This window comes from Accipiter gentilis, chromosome 20 (assembly GCF_929443795.1).
Source record: "Accipiter gentilis chromosome 20, bAccGen1.1, whole genome shotgun sequence".
Taxonomy (NCBI): Eukaryota; Metazoa; Chordata; class Aves; order Accipitriformes; family Accipitridae; genus Astur; species Astur gentilis.
The window spans coordinates 18630499-18653522 of record NC_064899.1 but is presented as its reverse complement, the minus strand read 5'-3'; the positions used below and the strand labels follow the sequence as shown (position 1 = coordinate 18653522).

The 23024-nt window shown below is 42.4% G+C and overlaps 1 protein-coding gene across 2 annotated transcripts in view; it reads right to left on the bottom strand.

Annotated features, from left to right (window-relative positions):
* The window catches only part of PHACTR1 (phosphatase and actin regulator 1), a 292025-nt gene that overhangs the window by 170310 nt on the left and 98691 nt on the right, over nucleotides 1-23024 (bottom strand). The window contains exon 1 of one of the 2 annotated variants that reach the window (XM_049824011.1): nucleotides 361-459. The exons of the other annotated variant lie outside the window; for it this stretch is intronic. The gene's annotated coding sequence lies outside the window, so the exon portion shown is untranslated. Of the gene's footprint in view, nucleotides 1-360; nucleotides 460-23024 lie in introns of those variants that run through there. 2 annotated transcript variants of the gene reach the window in all.

Here is a 23024-nt window from a genome sequence, read left to right as displayed (position 1 = left end):
ACGCACACCCATCCAGCCTCGCCGTGCCAGACAGCCCCTTCTCCTCCGCCGTCAGCCAGCCGAAAAAACAAGTTGCAATTCAATGACCAGCTCCCATATGAAAGGGAGATACAGAGGTTGGAACAATCAATGCAATTACCCATCCTGAAAACAGCACGAGGCTTTTCGTAAAACGAGAACAATCAGGTTTTATCTGCCCTTTTCCCCCTCCATATATTACCTATAAATGAAGAACGTCTTTAGCAAATCCCTGCATATTTTATGCCAGCTGCTGTCTCTTTTTCATTCTGTCTTACACCACTGCAGAACAGCAAGAACAATTTAGGCTTCCCAGCGGTGGGGAAGGCAACTGCTCCTTACCTCCGCAAGGCAGGGATTCCTACCTCCTCGCTGAGACCTCCAAGGAACCATTTGTTCTGATAAACGATAGGTGAAACTGGTTTCAGAGACAGAGGGTTGGTCGAAGGGCAGAGGAAACAAGCCAAAGGTCCAGCTAGCCTTGCCTCTCCACCCATGCTCTTTCCCTCAGACCACTAAGCTGGCTACCATAAATCAAGCCTCCACACGGCTGCAGCAGTAGTAGGAAATTTCAGACAAAGTGGCATGGGTATTGTATACTACTGCCACCCGTTCACATTTTAAACACTATTTGTTGCGCTTTGTAACATGCAGTTTGTCTCCTTCTGCGGGGAATTACTCAGGCAGGCAGTCACATGGCTGCAGCAGCACAATTAGAGGATTCAAACCGTGCTAAGCTCTTCAGGGTTTTGATCTGGAAATCATATGGAGTGGGGAGATAAATAAAACCAAATGATGATGAGGAACTACTCTCTTTGTGCAATTAGCAGCTTGTAACTCTCCCAGTCCACATTCACCCAGGGCTTGCTATCACAGAAAAGCTCTGATTTACATAGTAGTGTAAACCTCACCTAAGTTAGAAAGGAACCCATTAGTACATGAAGTTCGAAATAGGCAGGCAAACAAGCTGCGACATACCCTCAATAAGAGAACGGCTGCTGGGGAGACGAGGATATGTATGAATGTGAGTTATCGGATTTGGGGGGCCAGAAGTTTCAACAGCATAAAAATAGTTGAAATATTTAAATTCAAATTCAGTTCCATACAAGCCTTCTCCAAGGTTCAAAGTTGTTCACAACCAGGAGAACAATTTCAGGGTTTCATAAAGTCTGAAGTGATCTGATAAAAATATTTGGATCTGAGATTTTGGGTTAGAACAGCTCCCTCATAATGCTCTGAAAAGTCTTTATTGTGCAGAACACAATAAAATTAGCAAGGTGTTGTTTATAAATGCACAGAGACCTCTTGGCCTTCGTCATGGTGGGATCAACCATGGAGCTGGTGTCTGATTTAAAACCTAGCTCAAGCCAGTTCTTACCCCCCCTGCCCAAACTTAAGGAGCATTTGGATTCATTGCTGTGGTGCATCTGACTGTAATGACAGACTCCTGCAGCTATGGTTTGGACATCCCATCAGCATGGCCAGGCATGGTGTTAGGATGCGAGCCCCAATAAAAAGATCTCCATCTCTGGTGGATGCTGTCCTGCTCGCCCTGTCCACATGTGGTTAGGCATAATCCCTATGTTCCCTTCGCCCCTCAGGACCATTTTTGCTTCATTCACTTCAGTTGATAGACTGCTTCTAGCTGACTTTCAACTTCTTTCACAAATTGCTTGCAGTATTTCTTCCCCGATCACAGTTTTGCTTATTAATTGTTTTCTGTCTATTTAAGTTGTGTAATGAGGTAGCCAGTTTCATTTTTACCAATTCACTGATTTTACAGATTAATTCATGTAATTGTTCATTCTCTTTTCCCAGGGTGTCCCTCCCCCCGCTCCCCACACCAAATACGTATTGCTACAAGCAGCCTTGTCTCTGCATCCAAGTCCCTGCACAACACAGCTCTTGCTTATAATTCTCCTTATGGTCAGGGGTAGTACTGATGCTGCCAAAATCCATCCAAGAGCCAGCCGAAGACCAGAATATCGCTTGAGGAGGCACTAACAGAGGTGCATACACCCGCAGCAGGAATGGGCAGCTCTTCAGCACTTTGCCCCTCTTCTGGTCTGTGATATCTGTCCCTCTGAAACTTTCCATCTGATCCGATCACTTGGAGCCTGGAGCGCTTTCAAATGCAAATCTTTCAGTCTTCCAAAGTGCCCCCTGATGACTATGTACTGCCATCCTCCACTGAGGAGGGACCTGAGAAATGGTGGGTGGCCATGACCACAAAAGTCAGTGCAGTGGAAAATAAGCTCAGGAAAAAGAGGTGCTACTGGAAGGAAAGGTGCATACCCGACCCTACCATTTACATGACCTTTTTGCTCATTCTGAGCTGGTGATGTTTGTGGTCAGAGTCATACAAACATGGGTTGATCTCCCAGCACACAGCACTTGAATACAGGCCCTGGCTGTCTCTTGGGATCACTGCACCCCTTTCCTCTCCCAAAATCTTTCCGCTTTGGGTATGACACCACCCTGATGCTCTTGTCTCTCCAGCAAGCTGCCCTTTCCTTACCCATTCCACTTAAGCCCTGCAAAGCACATGCAGGGAAACCTACAAGAAATTAATATTCACAACAAAAATGGAAAAAAGATGCCGCCATTGAAGACTGCTTGGGTTGCTGGAAATTTTGGTGTGTAAGTCCCCAAACTCAGGGGGGACTCAGTGATGGGATGGATTTGGTGTGGGACTCTAAATGAAAACTGGCATGTATGAAAAGGTTTAAAGCAGAAAGCTGACAGAATACACTGATTTCTGTGATTTTACTGTCCTAAAACTATCGACCTCTGGAAGGAACACATAGCACTTGTTTAACTTTTTATCTTGTTTTGGCACAGAAACCTTTACAATAAAGAGAAAAAGGGGATCTTAAAAGCAGAGTAAAGTCCATACAATGGGGATCTGAATCAAAATCTATTACCTGTCTCGTGAAAAAGACAGCAGCGTGTACCACAGTTGTCCCCTATAAATCACTAGCTGAACAAGAAGCAGCAAGTCAAACGGACTAGTGCTACTGCGTGCTTTCTGAACAGTTAGGAAAGCAATATCTGACGGTCATCTCATGAATGTCTTTGGTGGCCTGACACACAGCATTGCCCAGTTTCATCTTGAGAGGCCTGAGCTTGTCTGCTCCAGTAAAGAGAAGTTCTCCCCTCAACCCAATTTGTCAGTCTCCAGCCTCATCTACGTTGTGACTCGGGTTAGTTGCTTGTAACAACTGCTTAGCAATGCAAGGCATACTCTCATTAAGGGGATCAACATTTACTGAAGAATCAGATGTTTCCTCTTGCCAGTTTCATCATGTGCGGTCTAAAAAAACCCCAGATCTTAAATATTAGTATTTTAAAAACAGTAATAAATATAGAAGAGCATTCTGTGTGACTGCACTTTGATTCGCTATGTGTGGTTGGTCTATTTTTTTACTTTCTATGCTTTAAAAAGAAACCTCAAACAGCTGTGATTCTGGCATGTTCACATGACTCGGGGAGCTGGGGCTCCATGAGACACCAACAGCATAGAACGAAGTCGCGTGCTGTGCTCCTCACAGAAAAGCTGAACATTTTGGGCAGCCATCATTCTTGGTGCAGCTCCACTGGGTTCACTGAACTCAGTACAGTGTGTCCAAACCAACTGTCTTTTGTTTCTGCATGGTAGAGATAAACATGAAAAAATAAACCCCATTTCATCAAAATGGCAAAAAAACCTTTATGACATATCAAAGTGGAAAATGGGCAAAACAATCTGGTGTCAAGCAGAACGTATATATGAAACGGAGACAGCAATACTATATTCTAGTTTTGCTAGACAGACTTATTTTTAATGCTCTATCTCTGTGAAGCAAGCCCATCAAATTATTTTTCCTTTCCTGAATATAACATTTTTTTTTTAAAAAAAATAAATCCAAAACCTTGTCTACTTTAAGCTCCATAGTAATAATGTGAAAGTAATGCCAACCAGAATTTTAATGACACGGAGAGATTTACTGCAGATTAAATTTGATTAAGTAGTGCTAAATAATGAGGCATTTCAGGGGACTGTAAGATAGTGAGGGAGTTCTGCATCCAGTCTTTTGTCTGTAATACTTTGACTAATTTACTAATATACTTCATATTATGTAGTATTTCACACAGGCAACTGAAATGCATGTTTCAAAAAAAAAAAAAAAAAGGTAGTCCATAATATAAATATTCCTAGCATACAAATGCTGTTTTTCAGAGAAGGTTGACAAAACAAAAATGCTTTGGAAACAACAGTAATACTTGTACAGCATCTTTCATTTTCTAAAACATTCAACGGAAAGAGTAACCAATTAATCCTTACAACACTCCTTTGAAATTCATAGATTACTATTTCCCCTTTTATAGATATGCCCACTGAGGTAGGACGGTAAAATTATTTGGCTAAAGCCATAGGGAAAGCTAAGGCTAAAAATCAAAGGAATATTGACAGCTAACACGTTTCCAGATCCACATCTTAAATAATTCTTAATGAATAACCCATCATTTTAAAAAAAGTGTGTACTGAAGTTCCATTACAGGTCTAGTGACTGGACAGGTCTTGGTGGTGGTCCCTTCTCACTGGTTCTCTGTGCAGCACCTACCACACTGAAGCCCCATTCCCACCTGGCTATTAGAGAGTACTTTAGTACAACTAATTTAGCAAAGACCTTCATGCAGTGAGTAGCATAAATGAATACAAATGAAACTTCCCAGGGTCTTGCACCATACATGGTTTTGGTTATCCACTCAAAGACACAATACTGTACAGAAGGCATTTGGATGCTGTGCAGCATCAGAACACGCAAAACGTAAATTCTGTATGGCACACACCCTTTACAAAAGCAGCCTTATTTTCAGCATAGTTGCTTTCATTACCACATTCCAGTAGTTCTTAAAAATGCAAGCTTGTTCCAAATCCTTCCCAATGAGGAGGGCAGTAGCTCCCTCTATATTGAAGGGCCACATGATTCTGGGAGAAGAAAAATAACTATGCGTCTACATGAGGAATAGTTCAACCATAAATGCACATGACATCCTTTTTAATACACAGACAGCTATACTGGGGTAAAAGTACAGGTAGAGTTGCTTGGCTTGATGATGTATGAGTCTCCCCCATTCATTCAATCTGGATGCTGTAGCCAGAGCCATAACAGAAGCAGGGGAATGAAAATTGCATGAAAATGGTCCTCAGTATCCTTTGAGAGAGAGGCATCAAATGTGATCAGCAGCTCTGTCGACTGCTATAAAAAGATAGGCTGTAGATTCATGAGGGCCGAGCAAGTGGCACTCGGAAAGAACAGGAGGAAGAAGCAAACATGATGAGACTTGGCTTCAAGGTCAAAGCTAAAAGCAATGGTAGAAAAGCAGTTCAAACCACAGGGAGAATTCATTATTCTGTGGGTATCTTCATACCTTGGCTCGGAATTCTGGCCAGCACCTGGGAGCCAAATTTAACCCTTTGTAGATCTGCTGACTTACATGGTGTCTTTACTGAATAAATTTCTTAAAAAGTTCTGGGTTGCTTACCTAAAGCTCTTTGTAATGAGAGGAAGTTCAAGAAAATCTACATTGTCCTAACAGTGAATCTAAATAAAGACCAGACTAATTTGTTCTTGTCTCACTGAGGGTCTGGAACTGCCTATGCAAAAACCTGGGTTAAATTCTCTCACCTTAGCTTGCAAGTAGTTCCATGGAATTTGGGGCTGTCAAGGTAGTGAGTGAGAGAGAATAGCAAAGCAGGATTACCATGACAAAGCTATTATCTGGCTTTAACGTGGAGGTGGATGCAGGGGTCATCTGAAGGATCTCAGTGCAAGTACTGGTAGTTTTCACAAACAGCCGTATCTCTCTCATCCTTTCAAGATATGTGTATTTTTACAACTTACTGCATGTTAAACAAGGTAAGTTTTAAATGGGATCAAGGGTAAAACAAAGCAGCTGAAGAGAGATGCTCGCACTTTTGCATAGTGGCAATGCAACCCAGGTGAAAATGGTCATCCTCAGAACACAAAGTTCTGGGAACAGGTGAGAATGGGAAATGAAATGGCCAATAAACCATAGAGAAAATACCATGCAGGGCCCATGTTTTGCCTAATACAGCTCCCCTGAGGTCAAACAGAATAGACTTTCATGCTATTCCTAGTGATAGAATAGACTATTTCAGTTGAAGGGACCTACCATGATCATCTAGTCCAACTGCCTGACCACTTCAGGGCTGACCAGAAGTTAAAGCACGCTGTTCAGGGCATTGTCCAAATGCCTCTTAAACACTGACAGGCTTGGGGCACCAACCACCTCTCCAGGAAGCCTGTTCCAGCGTTTGACCACGCTCTCAGTAAATAAACACTTCCTAATGCCCAGTCTAAACCTCCCCTGACACAGATTTGAACCATTCCCACACAGCCTGTCACTGGATCCCAGGGAGAAGAGCTCAGCACCTCCATCTCCACATCCCCTCCTCAGGAAGCTGCAGAGAGCAAGGAGGTCGCCTCTCAGCCTCCTTCTCTCCAAACTAGACAAGCCCAAAGTCCTCAGCCGCTCCTCACAGGACATGCCTTCCAGCCCCGTCACCAGCTTTGTTGCCCTCCTCTGGACGCATTCAAGGACCTTCACGTCCTTCTTAAATTGTGGGGCCCAGCACTGCACACAGTACTCAAGGTGAGACCGCACCAATGGTGAATACAGCGGGATAATCCCCTCTTTTGACCGGCTGGTCATGCTGTGTTTGATGCACCCCAGGACGGGGTTTGCCCTCTTGGCTCCCAGGGCATGCTGCTGGCTCCTATTGAGCCTGTTGTCAAACCAGCACCCCCAGATCCCTTTCTGCAGGGCTGCTCTCCAGCCACTCCTCTCCCAATTTATACTCGTGCCCGGCGTTACTCCGTCCGCGGTGCAGGATCTGGCATTTGGACTTGTTAAATTTAATCCCGTTAATCATGGCCCAATGCTCCAATCTAACTAGATCCCTCTGCAAGGCCTCCTAACCCTCAAGAGAGTCAACAGCACCTCCCAGTTTGGTACGATGAGCGAACTTGCTAATGGTGCATTCAACTCCTGCATCCAGATTGTTGACAAATATATTGAACGGAACTGGCCCTAGAATTGAGCCCTGAGGAACACCGCTGGTGACCGGTCGCCAACCAGGTGCAGCCCCACTCACTGCAACCCTTGGAGCCCTGCCATTCAGCCAGTTCTTCACCCAGCACACCACAAACCTCCTCATCCCACAGCTGGACAATTTGTCCAGAAGGATGGTGTGAGGGACAGTATCAAAAGCCTTACTAAATCCAGAAAACTAAATCTACCACCTTCCCTTCACCCACCAGGCGGGTGACCTTATCATAAAAGGATATCAAATTAGTTAGACAGGACTTTCCCTTTCTGAACCCATGTTGGCTGTGCCTGATGATTGCATTATTCTTTAAATGCCTCTCAATAGCATCCAGTATAATCTTCTCTGTAATTTTTCCAGGAACTGAGGCTAGACTAACAGGTCTGCAGTTCCCTGGGTCTTCCCTTATGCCCTGATTGCATATAGGGCAACTTCTATACCAGGCAAGATCTGGGAGAAGGGCTGCACAAAACACGTCTGTGAAGCACACAGCCTTGCATGTTAGAGAAAGAACTCATTCCTGAGGGCTTAGGAAGCTGCAGAGACAAATAAATTTCCAAACACTGGTTTAAAGTTCTGTGCTCAGTATGGCACTCAGGCAAACCATATTCAGTGCCTGCATCTCATGCCCCCAGGGAGAATTAAGTGTTTGTGAACCGTGGCCTGAATGACCTGACAAAGAGCTGGGAGCATTGAGAGGGTCAATGTTTCACAGAGCTGGAATCAGGTGGTTGCAGCAGCAAAATGCCTTAGAAATTATTATTCTTTTGGTTTTTAAAGGACTGAAAGAGACCAAAGGAATAATCTTTTCTGACCCCCCCATTTAAGAAGATTGTCAGAAAATATGTGCAGAAGATGCCTCACTCCAACCACTGTAAGCTTCTTAAACAAGGAAAGTACCCAGGGACATCCAGATCGTTGGCGAGAAATGCTTATGCAAACAATTATTTTTTTCTTCTTCTAGCAAATCTATGAACAGAAGTTTCTTTTTTTTCCAGTACCAAAAGCCGGCAACCATTAATTGGACAAAAATAGGCACCTGAGCACTACAAAAGGGGGATTTTGGAAAGCCATTCTGTGGGACTGTCCTGCCTTTGGAATAGATGTAACCAATGGAAATACAATTGAGTGCTACACTGGCCAAGTTTGTCGTCACAAACAAACCTGAAGGGCTGGATCTGAACTCTAGTTTCAGGTGGTGTAGATTTAGCTCATATGCCAATTCCAGAGCCTGAGTCCGATCCCAGGCATGAATCCATACATAGAGGGGGAAGGGATGTAGGTGGGGTTTTGAAATAAGCCTGCAGGCTCCTTTGCCATCTTACTCAGTTAGCTTCAATTCCTTCAAGCAAAATCTACCTCCTAGTACACGTCTTGCTATTTTCAATTTATGCGCCTCTTAAACTGTAGAGATCATGCCTAAGAAAACACAATAAAATGCTCATAATTAATCTCTGCTATATTCAGCGTAACATCAAGCAGACATTTTTCATCATAACACCCACCAAAGGGCTGTCTGAAAGACTCATCTATGACATGCATAATCGCACTGCCACTTACTGTAATTTACTCTATGAGCAAAGAAGAAAAAGTAGGAAACTATTAACACTTCCTTAAATTACCATAAGGACATCAAAATTAATAATAATTCAAAAACACCTGTTCAGCTATGCACCATGGGTTTTGAAAAAGACGGAAAAAATGTTAGAGGGTAAACCTTGAGACAACAGGTGGAAGAGGCTGAACCAGCAATTGCCAGAACTGAGGAGAAAATGAAAATTTTGCTCTTTTAGAACCAAGATCCAAACTGAATTCCTACTACAGCATTTTTAATGTATCTCTACTTTCTAACTTCTCGGAGAAATGCTTTTATTCTCTTATTTAACGTTTGAGAGAGCACAGACTGCACTACTTGCACAAAGTTAATGAAAAAACCCCATTTGTACGCTTCAAAAGTAAAGTTCAAAAGAACCCACACAAATTTTTCCCCAGTAAATACAAAACCCTAATACAATACCAGGAGCTCACTTAAGATTAATGCAATGTAGATGATGCAATTCATGCCGGAGGTATCAACTTTAGAAAGAAATGTCTTCCTCCCATGTATTTGTTGACCACCTTGAGGCCACATAGTACTGTTTTTGGGAACACCACTGAACTAATGGGAGATAAAGTTCCTCTTTTGTCCTCCTCTAACATGTTCTCCTTTGGTCTGTAGCCCTCTGAGATGTGCAGCCACAGTCTTAATTTGCATGAACCCCCAGTATCAATACAAGCTGGGGGACAAAGGGATTGAGAGCAGCCCGGCGGAGAAGGACTTGGGGGTACTGGTGGATGAGAAGCTGGACATGAGCTGGCAATGTGCACTCACAGCCCAGAAAGCCAACCGTATCCTGGGCTGCCATAACAACAAACATGACCAGCAGGTCGAGGGAGGTGATTCTGCCTATCTACTCTGCTCTGGTGAGACCCCACCTGCAGTACTGCGTCCAGCTCTGGAGTCCTCAGCACAGGAAAGACACGGACCTATTGGAGCGGGTCCAGAGGTGGGCCACAAAAATGGTCAGAGGGATGGAACACCTCTCCTATGAGGAAAGGCTGAGAGAGTTGGGGTTGTTCAGCCTGGAGAAGAGAAGGCTCCAGGGAGACCTTTTGCAGCCTTCCAGTACCTAAAGGGGGCTTATAAGAAAGATGGGGACAAACTTTTAGCAGGGCCTGTAGCAATAGGACAAGGGGTAATGGTTTTAAACTAAAAGATGGATAGATTCAGACTAGATATAAGGAAGAAATTTTTTTACGATGAGGGTGGTGAAACACTGGAAAAGGTTGGTTGCCCAGAGAGGTAGTAGATGCCCCATCCCTGGTTCGAGGTCAGGTTGGAGAGAGTTCTGGGCAACCTCATCTAGTTGAAGATGTCCGTGCTCATTGCAGGGGGGTTGGACTAGATGACCGTTAAAAGTCCCTTCCAACCCAAACCATTCTATGGTCCCTGGTTCAGGTGTTGAAAGCTACCCAACTTCCCTTACCTGCTATGTACAATCAGACGGAGCACAATCCACAGCCTACTGCTGTGGCACTTTTGAAATACAGTGTCAAAAATCATTTATTGCTCCAGCATCAGTGGGCCTGTGCTGATCACATCAAGGATCACCCTCACAATTAGCACAACACTTGGGAAAATGTCAAAGCTAGCTAGCTTGACCAATACTCGGACTTCATCAATTCGTTGATAAAGCTACCTTTGTAATGGAATGAGACCATCTTGTCTTCTACATCCTGGCAATTAGCAGCCTTTTTGCTTCTCTAATCTCAAATTTAAAGAATTAATGTTCCCACTGCAAAAAAGAGAAAGCGTTCTCTTATGGGTAACACTAACGTTTTTGGTTTCCTAAATTTTTTTCAAAGAAATCAAACAAAAAATCCAAACCTAAATTGAATTCACACCAAAAAAAAAAAAAAAGTCGCTCAGCTAAATTCAGCTGCAAAGCTGATGTCTAATACACCACAAATCAATGACAACACACAAACTATTCCCAAACTGTCAATGAAGAAAAGTCACACCTCCACAGGAGGTGCAAGGAGATACTGTAGGAACCTCCCTGCAGGGGTGTCCACAGGATTTGATTCTAGTCTGAAGGGGGTTTTCACACAATGCAGAACTGTGTGATGCACCAGTAGCTGCTACAGAACAAATCAAAGCTCCTTGTGCACCAACCCTCCCAGGTTAAATCCCAGTCTGTGACCAAAGAAAGAAGCCACAATTGCTAAGGGCAAGAGGGAAGTCTAAGCAAACCAACCAACCAGACAAGCCAAACTAAACAAGAATTCAAGATGTACAGAATTCATCTTCTAAAAAACAGTAACATCTCTGACCATGAAGATAAAAACTTTGGCCTTTGAGGTCTTGTCTTAGAGAAGAATCTTGCCTGGCAACCTTGACACACATTCACACATCCAGCCACAACAGGAAAACAGACTCTCAAATCCTTTAGAGAAGCCCCTCAGGAACACTCAAAAGTCAAAGAAGAGTAGTGGGTTATTTGTTCTTTTGGCAAAACATGAATCAGTTTATGGGTCCAGCTCCCAACCTCCATCCTCTTCTATACATTCGCTACCGAGAACCTGGAGCTCTGTGCTCGATGAGGTCACTTCTACAGCCATGTCAACCCAAAGAGTGGGTCCCTTGCAGCACACCTTCAGTGTTATGAATTCCTGTACTCATCCTATTGCCACCAGATCACTTTGTTACTAATACAAGAGACTGGGTTTTTTTTTAATGGCAGAAGTGATGCATATTCCAAAGTGGTTGCCAAAACAGTGAAATAGAATATTATCATACCACAGTACCTGGGGAAGGAAAAATATATAAAGAAAAAAAAGCCTCTACCTTTACATTCAGAGTGAAATAAAATTAAGGGACTACAAAGAAAACCACATCAAGAAGGTTTCAGGTTCTGTACTGTGCCTCGAAGAGACATAGGGTAGATTGCCCACTTAAGAAAAGACGAGAGGTTAAAGTACCTCCATAGCAGGGGATGCAGAGCTCACAGCAGCAAAAACCTGATTTCTTTTATGTTGAAATCTCTGCATCACTGCAAGCTGTAGCCTTGGTCTCAGCAAGCCTTTATGGTCCTCTGGTCAGGACTTCAGACAGGCTCATTAGGACATAACCCTTTATAGCCATGCTCCACAGTGCCTGTATTTCAGGAAAGCTTCCTTCTACTGCTAGCATGAAACATCTGGGCCTTACCCTGGAGACTTTGGGTTCTTCGGTAGTCTGCATTGTTCTGTGGTTGACAAGTCCCAGACCTTCCTACCGCCAAGCATCTTTCACACTGAAAGTCTTCCCCCAGCCAACACTTATCAGAAATGCATCTGAGTGAAGAATATTGGAGTATCATCTCTTCCTCTTTCTAACGTGTAAATATATCACTGAGCAGAGCCCCGGGGTGGGAGTTAATTTCAACTTGTGGAGGTTTCTTACATATGCTTTTATTGTGCCATGGAAGAAAAAAAACCCCACAACACAACAGTATTTCATTCTCCCAAACCCCAATTCTCCACAAAAAAAGAAGCATTAAAGGTGTCCTGCATTAGTGAATGTAGGTGACTCAGGGAAAAAAAAAGGATCACGGGCCAGAATTTTGCTGAGCGTATCTGTATCTCCTTGTCTACAGACACATTTATAGGCAAGTGACACCCCTCTTCCCTCAGGCAGGCCAGGGGTCCACTCCTCTCCTGTGTGCTCTTCATCCCCATCCTAAGATAAGAGGATAACCCATCGCTTGAGCGAGTGGTACTAACAGAGGAGGTGCCTCCTGGGAGCTGGGGAACCAGCACTGCCAGTGCTCCACACTCTCAGCTCCTTTAAAAGGCAGACCCACAGGATGCCAAGAAGCCAGGCAAAGGAAACCAGAGAGATTTCCAGCAAAATTTCATTTGCTTTCTGATTGGTTTTGAATTCCGTCCAAAGAACACTGTAATTTCTTGTCCATTTTGAATTCTTTCCAAAGAATGCTGTAATTCTGACGAATTGGCATTTGCAGGTAGAAAACAAGAAACCATTATGGTGGAGAGCTTCTCGCTTGTCTATCATGAAGTGACGAACCTGGGATGCTTTCATTTCCTATTTCTTTTAACAAAACTCAGTAAAACATCTAGCCCACAGGCATACCAGCACATTCTGGGTATTTCACATATACAGAAAACCCAAAAGTGCTCAAGAGTTTGGCGTGGGGGTGGGGGAGAAATTACTCATCCTATTTTATGTACTAAGTACAGAATTGACTGATAGAATTTTAGAAGTACCTAAAAGTGACCCAAGTACAGCTTTCCCATATATAAGACTCTGCAGATTTCAGATCTGATACCTTAAGTCCTTCCAGGGGTAGAAGCAATCACTATAAATTTTACTGTGATGTTGTGAATCCTGAGACTAGATCATAAGGACTGTGAGACAGCAAACCCTAAATCTGTCACTGGCTAGAAAACCTCCACCTAGCTCTGAGGGCACCGAGAAGTACATTTTTAGCTCTATTATAAATGAGTTGCGTGACTTTGTGCAAGTCACTTTACCTTTCCCTCAGCAAGCACTTCCCTTCATCTCCTTGGCCACCTTGTCTATTTAGATTATAAACTTTTTAAAGCAAGGACTGTGCTTGCACTAGCGCTGCTCAGAGAGGCTCCAGTTTGCCAGAACTTCTACACTTTATCATAATATTACCACTGCAATTAAGAAAGACTGAAGGCTGATAACCATATATCATTCCAAAGCACTTAAGTATGTGATGCCATCTATCATGTAAAGAAAAACAGTTGTCTCGTGTTTTCTCTTGTAGGCAGTGCAGGCTCTTTAAAACTAACTCATTATTTAGAACTGTTACAAATATGAAGAAAAAAAATTAAAAACTGTAAGATCTCATGCTTCAAAATTTTGTGGCAGTCATTGTTTAACAAGGGGACATTCCCCAAAAGACTCTTCGTGGAATCCACTATACAAATCTTTTGTAAAAAAGGCAGATTAAGTGATTTTTAAAATTAACTCCATGCTTGTTAAAAAAATATGCATTTTGCCCATGCAGTTTCGGAGGAAAATCTCAAAACTGACCTCAAATGTCCAATACATTTTCTTGAATCTATGAGCAGCACAATAGTGCCACTAAGACACATGACATGTCCAGATCATTTCACTAGGAGGTTACTTCCAGGACCCCAGAGCTCCCCCAAGGGATGCCACACAGGAGGGCTGAAGAACAGGTACACACCTACCGAAGGGAGCTAGCAGGTCTGCAGGAGCCCTGGGCTACTTGCCCCACACAGCTGCCGTCTAATCTTGGACACAGAACCTGCTCCGGATCCTCTTAGCATCTTGTGGGGACAGTGGTGGGGAGCTGCTAGCAGAGTCCCTGTGTCCAAATAAGAATCCAACTTTGCCCCACTGGCTTTATAGCATAAGCAAAGCTCAAACCTGCTTAAGACAGCAAAGAATACGGCCCAAACCAAAACTTTGCTTAAGACAGCAAAGAATACGGCCCAAACCAGCTTCTTTGCTCACAAGTGTGCTGCTTCCACGCAGAAGGTCAAGAAAGCTGTAATTTATGTATTTTCCTTTGCAACTAATAAAAAAAAAAAAATCACAACATAGCAAGAGCCTTTATCCTTCTTTTTTCTTCCCTTTAAATTGATCAAAGCTTATTTAGTACAACTGTAAGAGGTTAAGATGCCATTATTTTGCTTTGATAATTGCATGATGAATGAAGTTATAAAAAATTTAAACCAAACATTTCAGTTGTCCCATAGCAGCTCTGATTGAAAAATTTGTTCAGCAAAATGAAATTGTTATGGGTATATTTCCCTTTTTTTTTTTTTGTGCCCACTGTCATGTATGCCTTTGGGAGCTTCTTATCATAGGGATAAATGGAATGAACTCTGTCTGCTTTGCAGATGAACCATATCCCAATTAAAATTTTAGCTCAGAAATGTCTAACGGCTCTTCCTTCTTGTAAGCCGAGTTTAAGTCTAAGGTTTAACTTTGAGAATAATCATTTAGTTTTAAAGCACGGTTATGTCAATTAAAGAGATTTGCTTCACACTGAATCTAGAGCTCCAAAGTCTCATAAACTACTAATGATAAAAAGACCCGAAACTGTCTTCCTAGAAGTGGAATGAATGTAGCAGTTTAAAAATGCATAGTGCTTGATTAAATATGATGGCTTAAAACTAATTAAACCACTCATCACACTCCCCAGGGCCCGTATCCTGTAAAGAACTCAATTGGACTACTCGGGTAAGTAAAAGAACTCACTTGCTTATGCCTGTGCCTGAATTCTATAAAACTCATGCTCTGCTAAATGTATCCACACTTGTATATTAGTTTTAAAAGGATATGGTGGTGATAAATGTTTTTTAATAAAAGAAACTGAATTATTTCTACCATTTCTCTCTTGAATTATTTCCATGGTGAATTTCTTTCTTTCTTGCAAATCCAGTTTAGTGCTCATAAAATATATGTTCCCCATGGGTATACTAACCATCTGCCAGCATGTGAGCATGTCCTAGAACAAATACGTGAATCTGTGTTCCCGAATTTTATAAATGATCAAATATTGTGAAAGCAATGCTATCTAACGACTTCAAACAAATTTCTCATCTACGAGTTTCCCCTAAGTGAAATGCACTGGAGTTCAGCATGACTAGGAAGGTAATATGGCATACGGTAACTGTTACAATCACCCGAACATAAGAATAGGCTTGGCATAAGATAGCGGTCAAAGATGCTAATAAAGATAGAAAGTGAAGTACGTTACTGAACATGCATTTGTTGCACCCTACTGTGTATAAAGTTCAGGAATTGTGAAGAGACTTGCCGTCTTTTTTATTTCTTTGATCTTGAATTTGTGATCAGACCTATACTTGTGTTAAACCTGGGTACAAATCCTCTTTCCCTCTATGGCTTGGTCAAAAAACATGAAACACCTTTTTAGTTGCCCAGAACAGGTGCTTTCTAGTATCCTACTTTAATCATTAGAACCATTACAATGATTGTAAGCCCTCAAATGACTACAGGACCCAGTGCAAAGAGACTCAATTTCTGCAAAAGACTTAGCTATTTAGTCACCAGACTTCACAGAGCAGCAGCAGTACAGCAGCGTTTACTGCAATACCTGTGGCACAGAAACTACATTTGTGTCTAATTTCACTTACCTGTGCGGTCTGTTTGCGCTCTGTATGACAAAGTTGAACACTTGTCTGTGCACACATCTACCAGGTGAATACTTATCTATGTGCAGCTATAAGCTAGCATCTTCTCATCTAAATACAATCAGGATCTCTGGCCATTGCTGTTCTTTCATTTTCTATGCATCTCAGTATTATTATTTACCTCCTACAAGCACAGAAATTCTGTATGTAATTATTACATGCTTCCTCCTCTCTGTATCACTGTTACAGATCCTAGCATTAGTCACACAGAAAAGGGTGATATTATTTAACAGATGTTGCCCCCTAGCAGCTATCAAAGAATTACAAGCTCTGCCTGTCAGGAAATAACTTTTGCCTTTTAAAGATCTCACAAGTTCACAGAGAGTTTAAGCTATTGCTTATTGAGACTAATAATTAGAGAAATTATTCACAGGATGATGTTTCTTAAGATCTTAATGCATACTCTCAAGAAAATTAAGATGCTATTAAGGGTCACTACTATTTTGGGCCATAAGTGATGTGACTGTCTCTTACAGGAATCCAAGGTTCTAGTTAAGCACCGAGGTACAGACACGGAGAGGGTTTGGGTGTGTGGAGACTTGTATTTCTCCAGATGCTCAGTGCAGCCAAGCTGCAGCTCTCCTGCAACTCTCCCAGGAGCTGGCAGCTCTCTGGAGGTCCCAGCTTGTGGAACCAGGTGGGCGCATCAGGACCGGATTTTATTGAGGAAAAAAAACAAAGTAGAGAAAACAAAACCTTAGCTCTTGGAACTGGATGGATAGTCCTGAAAATGTGAGCTCTCACAACTCAAACTCCAGAGTGCAAATAGAAAGTACTGCAAATTTAATTTAAAAATACCTCAGGAAGTTTTAGTGTCTTTTGGGGGATGTCCCATGATTTTAAGCTCTTGGTTTTGGCACTGCTATTGGAATCATCAGAGGGCTCTGACAACAGCCAGCTGTAAGCCTGAGACTCTCACTGGAGGCGCTGTGACAGAAAAGAGGAGGGAAAAAATGGGGTGGGAAAGAAAGATGATGAAGCTTTTAACATTTTTGAAGCCTAACTAGAGGCGGGCAAGAGTAGAAGAGAATGGTCCCTTGCAGCATTTCCAAAAGTTGTATTGGTGAGTGCTTAATGATGTTATTAGGACATACAAAACTTTTTTTTTTTTTTCAATTACTTTGGAAAGATGACAGACCTTAAAGGAATGCCTTGAATTTGCATCTTTATTTTTGTCCCCTCCCCCTCCCAGCACCTCAACTTTAATTACCACTTAACAGCTGCTCCTTGGTTTTTATTATCATCAGCTTTTAGTTATTCCTTAATATTTATCCTGCGGCAGCATTAATAAGCCCCAAATCTTCCATGCTTGCTTATTTTTCCAATGTGCTGCATTTCTTGGAAAATACATGGAAACACTACGGATGAGAAGAGAGCGCAGATTATTGCAGCCCAGTTGGCTGGACTGCAACTTGGAGTTCATCGTGCCTCTTGCCACCAGATGTCAGTGCTACATAAACTACATGGCACACCAGCACCTAGTGGCACTTCCAAACCACGCAGAGCTGGGCAATTACCTAGGCTTGAAGTCTCACAATCAACACAAAAAATAGCCACGGTTCACACCGCAAGCAGATTTCCTTTCACGTGTCACAGAGATGGTGCTATTTTGCCCATGTTGTATGGGTTTTGCGGAGCTTGGCTCACTTTGCTCCTTTGAATTTTCAGTTCAGTATTGGTAGAAAATGATATTAATCCAAGGGAATTTGCTTATCTTATTAATATTTATTGCTTTTATGTATTTTAGCTATGAGAAATAAAACATAAGAAAAAGAAAGCTGATGAAAGCTTATAGAAGACTGTTCCCTTTTGGGGGAGAAAAAAAAGAAATTCTATGAAGTGCTTGGTTTCCAGCCACTACCCCTGGAGGTGGGAATTACAGAAACCACCCTTTCTTCAAACAGTTTTGTAATCAGGTCCCAAATACCTGTCTCCTGTGATCAGAGCCATTTGTAGGGTCCCCAAAATAACCAGCTGATTTGACTGAATACGAGGGGGAGAGGCACCAGCGCGCTCCAAGCACTACTCTTTGGTAGGGAAGCACTCTGAATACCCAACTACCGCAACTGGCAGCCACAAAAATATCCATAAAAAGAGAAAGAAAGAGAAGATGATCAGTCCCTGAATGCTGAAGTTATTTTTCCTTCCAGGCCCAGCGCATCCAGGCACATCTCTTTCCTTTGGTCCCCATCAGGAGGAACGAGCTGACCACCACACTACCACTGAGGGACTTGTAACAGCAGCATCCTTGCAAGAAAACATATAAAAACATCTGAACACTCAGATAACTTGCCTGAGGCGACGCCAGCAGAGGCGCTGCCTGCATTTCATAGCTCAGCAGAGGACATCACCTCTCCCCTCATCCCTGCCTTCAGTGCTGGGGAAGGATGAAGTCAGCCCTGGATGAAACTCCTTTCTGCAGCCAGGAATATACAGCTGCCTTGCAGCAGCGGGACCCCGGAGGTTACGATGCAGCAGCCCTGATGGGGAGCAAGACCATGGGCACTGCTTTCTGATGCGCCCAGCTAAGCAAGCCCCTGGCTCTGACCCTTTTGGTCCTGCTCAAAGTTCAGAGCATCTGCTCTCTGGTCAGACAAAGTCAGAGGAACTTTCACACACCTATATTTTTTGTGATATAGCTTTCTGATGTGTGGAAGAATGGCTCTTTTCCTCTGCACCAAGCCTTTCTCCAAGTTCTTCCAAATAAAATGTTTGCTTTCACTGAGAAGCTCTTTGTTATGCACAATGAATATCGAGAAATTATATAGGTTTCTATTTAATAGGCCTCTCATTTTTTAGCAATAAAATGTATTGTTAATAAGTTAATAATGCTATTAATAATGCCTGTCTTCACAGCAATGAATACAGTCCACAAAACGTATTACTGGGAGAAATTACTGTGCTAATCTATCAATGCACTAGACCAACCCAAAATCATTCTGGATGTGCATGTAGCTGAGTAACTTTGAAAATCTGACTATGCCTGATTGTAAGCAAGGCAAGCTACTGTTGAACTCATGAAGTGGGTTTTTTGTTTGTATTTAAATTACTACGAAATTATGAAGCTCTTTCTTAACTGATAATCATCCCTCTAATCTACTAATTATTCCAACTCCACAATAGACAGAGTACTTTATAGTCTGATATTCCTAAATTGCTTTCATGTTCAATTACTTATAATTATACAAACAAGTCTAAAATTGATGATCCATGCATATAATTATAGATTCTGCAACTCAGCATAAGCAAATAAAGGAAACTACCCTTATTATGACAACACAGTTTGTAATAGTCAGGCACTGCAAATTTAATTGCAGTAAAGGGTGGATGGTACTATTATGTAATTAGTAACAAAACTGTTATTTCAGGATAATTAAACAATAATGTGGGCACTGGAGCTGACTTTCAGAGCAATCTTTCTGTAAGTTATGGTGAAGGAGCCCTACCAAATTCAAAAGCTGAGCATGTTAAATTGAACAGTGTTTTCTTCCTTAAGGATGGTTAAAAATATTGTGACAAAATAGTGTGCAGTACACTACCGAATGTGACTACGGGTGGCATGTGCACTACACATTATAATATTTTCAGAAACCCATTTCAGATTCTTTCCTCTTATTTTGTCCATTTTACCAAACTGACAGAGAAAGGCCAGGTTTGCACTAACAAAGATCCAAAGAGTGAACCAAATACTCTGTTGTCTTTCTGAGAAATATAGCTGCCTCCTGTAAGGGAGACAATTACCTCAAATTTGCGATGAGACACAACAGGTCTTAAAACCGTGACAAGTGAAAGAATAGAAGAGGTACTGCAGAAGGTACACGCAGATACTACTAGAAGGATAAATTGACAGACCACTAGGAGGAGATAAATCCAAGTTCTATACAACTCCTCATAGACATCTTCACACTGATTGTTTCTTTAACAGACTTTATTTTCTAGGATATAAACTGAGTTACAGGGCTATGACTAGCAGTCTTCCAGGAAAGATAACAGTCATGAGAGAAAGGTTTAACAATTGTGACTTGATTAATGAGACTTGGTATGAGTAATTCAGTGAGTTGTCCACAATTTTAATATCCTTTTATAAGGCGTCCTTTCACGTTTAAGTTTTAACTTTCACGTCTTTAAGTCAATAACAAAACTGTCATTGACTTTAATGGTGCAGGATCAGAGCCCATGGACAAGATAAATTGACCTGATTAAATCTTATTTTCTGGATCATTAAAGCATCAGGAAACTAACTGATCCTTTCTTTTCCTACATTATCAAGCCTTCTGGATGAGAAAAAAATTGGTTTTTAAACTTGAGTCACAAATCACTGACTACACCATCTTACTGTAGGGAGAGGCACACTTTTCTTTTATCCAAACAGAATGGTAGCAGAAATTAGATACCCATTAACTCTAGCTCATCTGCTAATGGAAAAAAATATACCTCTTTGTAGCCATTCACAGCTGCCATGTAGGTAATTCTTTAAAATGAAGGCTCTCTATTCACGAGATACATTTAATTTTTAACTTTTTTTTCCCCTGCATTATTGAAAAGCAATTTCCTAACCCATACATCAGTCATGAAATATTGAAGGAAAGGGCTCGATGTTCCCAAGTGAGGGAAAGTGAATTTCCCTCTGCCTTCAGAAGCCCTACAAGGACTCACTGGCTTCTAAGGAAGTGGCGAGCTGTGCTGAAGGAAAACAAACAGTGGGCAGTGGCAACCCAAGGACAGATGCTATGATAACAGAGATCTCATTTAACAGCTGAACTAATACAATGGCTTTCTGCTGCCAAAAGGCATCCATCTCCCTCCTCCTCCTCCTCCCCCCTGCAGGCAGCTCACTCATGCTGCTTCTCTTGCGTGGCTCATTAATCTGGAAAAAATTAGCGCTACAGTAACAAAAAATGAATAGTTTACGAATAGCCACGGTATTGCAAAGGAAGAGGGTAGGGCCTTGCGCCTGTGCTGGCACTAAGGAAGAGTGGGAACGCTGCTTGGGTGGGAAAGTCATTAGGTTAGCTCTGCTGCACCGCAAAACCTCTCTGCTGTGTGATGGTCTGCCTCACTTCACCTGCAAAAAAAGAACGGCTTTGGTGCAGGACGCTGTATAACACCAGGACAAGCTTTTGGCAAAAAACCCCCACACAGCCACCCTTAGAGAAAGGAAGGAAAAAACCCAAACCCAACAATACCCATTTACAATACAGTTACACCATGATACAAGCTGCGTGGTGAACCAGCAAAATCGGCGCTTGGGAACTGCCAAGACAGCAAGCAAACCCTCTTGCCCGCAATGTCTAGTCAGACCGCAAGAGGGAGCCGAAGTTTAAAAATTAAACTAAAATCTGACCAGAGCGGAATTGTACCAATTGTACCAAAATGTACAGTCGTTGCTAATGCCATCCAGCTGACGAGCGAGGGTTATTATCGGCACACGGGGATTTCTTAGCTCTTTGCTCTCTGCTCGGCAGCCTGGGATGCAATCAGTACAAAGCAAATATTGCACTGACATGTCGCAGTGGGATTTCATTTGGGCTTGAATAAAAGACTACCGCGCTGTGTCGGGAGCAGCCTTTGATTCTTGCCTTGGATTCTGGACCGATACAGCACAACAAGCTGTGATCAGTTACGTTTCTCCCCTCCCAGCTCTGGGGGACGACTACTCTTGAAATAATTAATTGGTAGACAAGAAAAGCAAAGATCTCCTTATTCCTGAATGTTTTAAATCTGTGCACTAGAAATGTCAAACTAGTTCAGGAGTAATTAGTCAACAAGTTGCCCTGCACCGAATTGGGAGTTGAACGCAATGAAGATTATTACTGTGCACAGCCCCGCAGAGCTGTGGATGCTGATGCACCTTTAACAAACAGAAAGGATCTGCAGGGGGCATAGGTTGCCCCTTTTTTGTATCCTTTTTGTGCAAGATAAAAGCTTAATGTTAGAGCAGGAACAGCCCACAGTGCTGTGGTTATTACTTTCAGAAGCACTGCAAGATTTTCTTCTTAGATGGAGATTTAAAGACTGCACAACCTAAATAGTGAGGTTTCCTCACACATAGGAAAGAGGTGTTAGTGCACATACCGAACAGGTAGGTATAGAATGATTAAGACCCAGGTCCTCTAATACATTGGGGTGACTTCCCAAGGATGTACAGACTGTGTCCAAAACCACACAACCTGTGAGCACTTCCTTGGTGTCAGGCTTGTACCTGCACATATCCTAATTCCACGGTAGGATGAGGCATCCCTTGGTTCCCTGTATTTCCATGAGAGGGAAATCCAGGCACTCAGGTTCTGGTAATATTCAGCAACATCCTGCATGGAAGAACCAGGAGTCTGGCACATGCTGTGCATGATGGGGTCCTACCACTCATTTTAGTACCAGCAGCAAAAATACAAAACTAAGCAGCAATGATTTCAATGCCTTTCCTAGGCACTGACCTACTCTCTGAGCACTTGGCAATTACCAGTACTAATGTGGTATCCCGAATTTGAAAAATCTTTATTTTTTTTACTATGCTACTCCTTCATATTCAGCCCAGAGGTCAGGCTGAATCATATGCATTCTATGCAGTGAAGACTGAGGCTATGCCAGACACAATCATACCAGGTAGCATAGGCATAAATAGGGAAAAATCTGAGAAGTATTAAACTGCCCTCAGCTGTTTACGGAGCACTCAGAATAACAAGCCAGTTGCAAGTTTTTGCAGATGGAGGACCACATACAGATCCATTTTGTGCCTGACAGGTAAGCCCAAACTACGTTTCAGAGGTATCCTTCTAGGTATACCATTTATGGGTTAACACGTTTACCTTTCTGCTAACCATCATTCAGATGTACAAGAACTAGGATGCATGAATAGAAACGTGGACTCAGTAATGGAGAATGGTCTGAAATCAAGTGGATGATTCCTACAGACTAGAGAACTTCGTAAGGACAGGGAAAATCCTTTTCCAATATATTGATGCAGGACAAAGTGGAAACTCCCCCTGCACAATACATAAAGGGTGTCTTTCACTGGTGCATGTTTACAATCACCTTGTCAGTCCAAGATTATTCTGGTTCACCATGTATAAATATACAAGGCTGGACACAAGGCAGGGCAGGGACCCATAAGTAGCCTGCTGCTCACACTAGA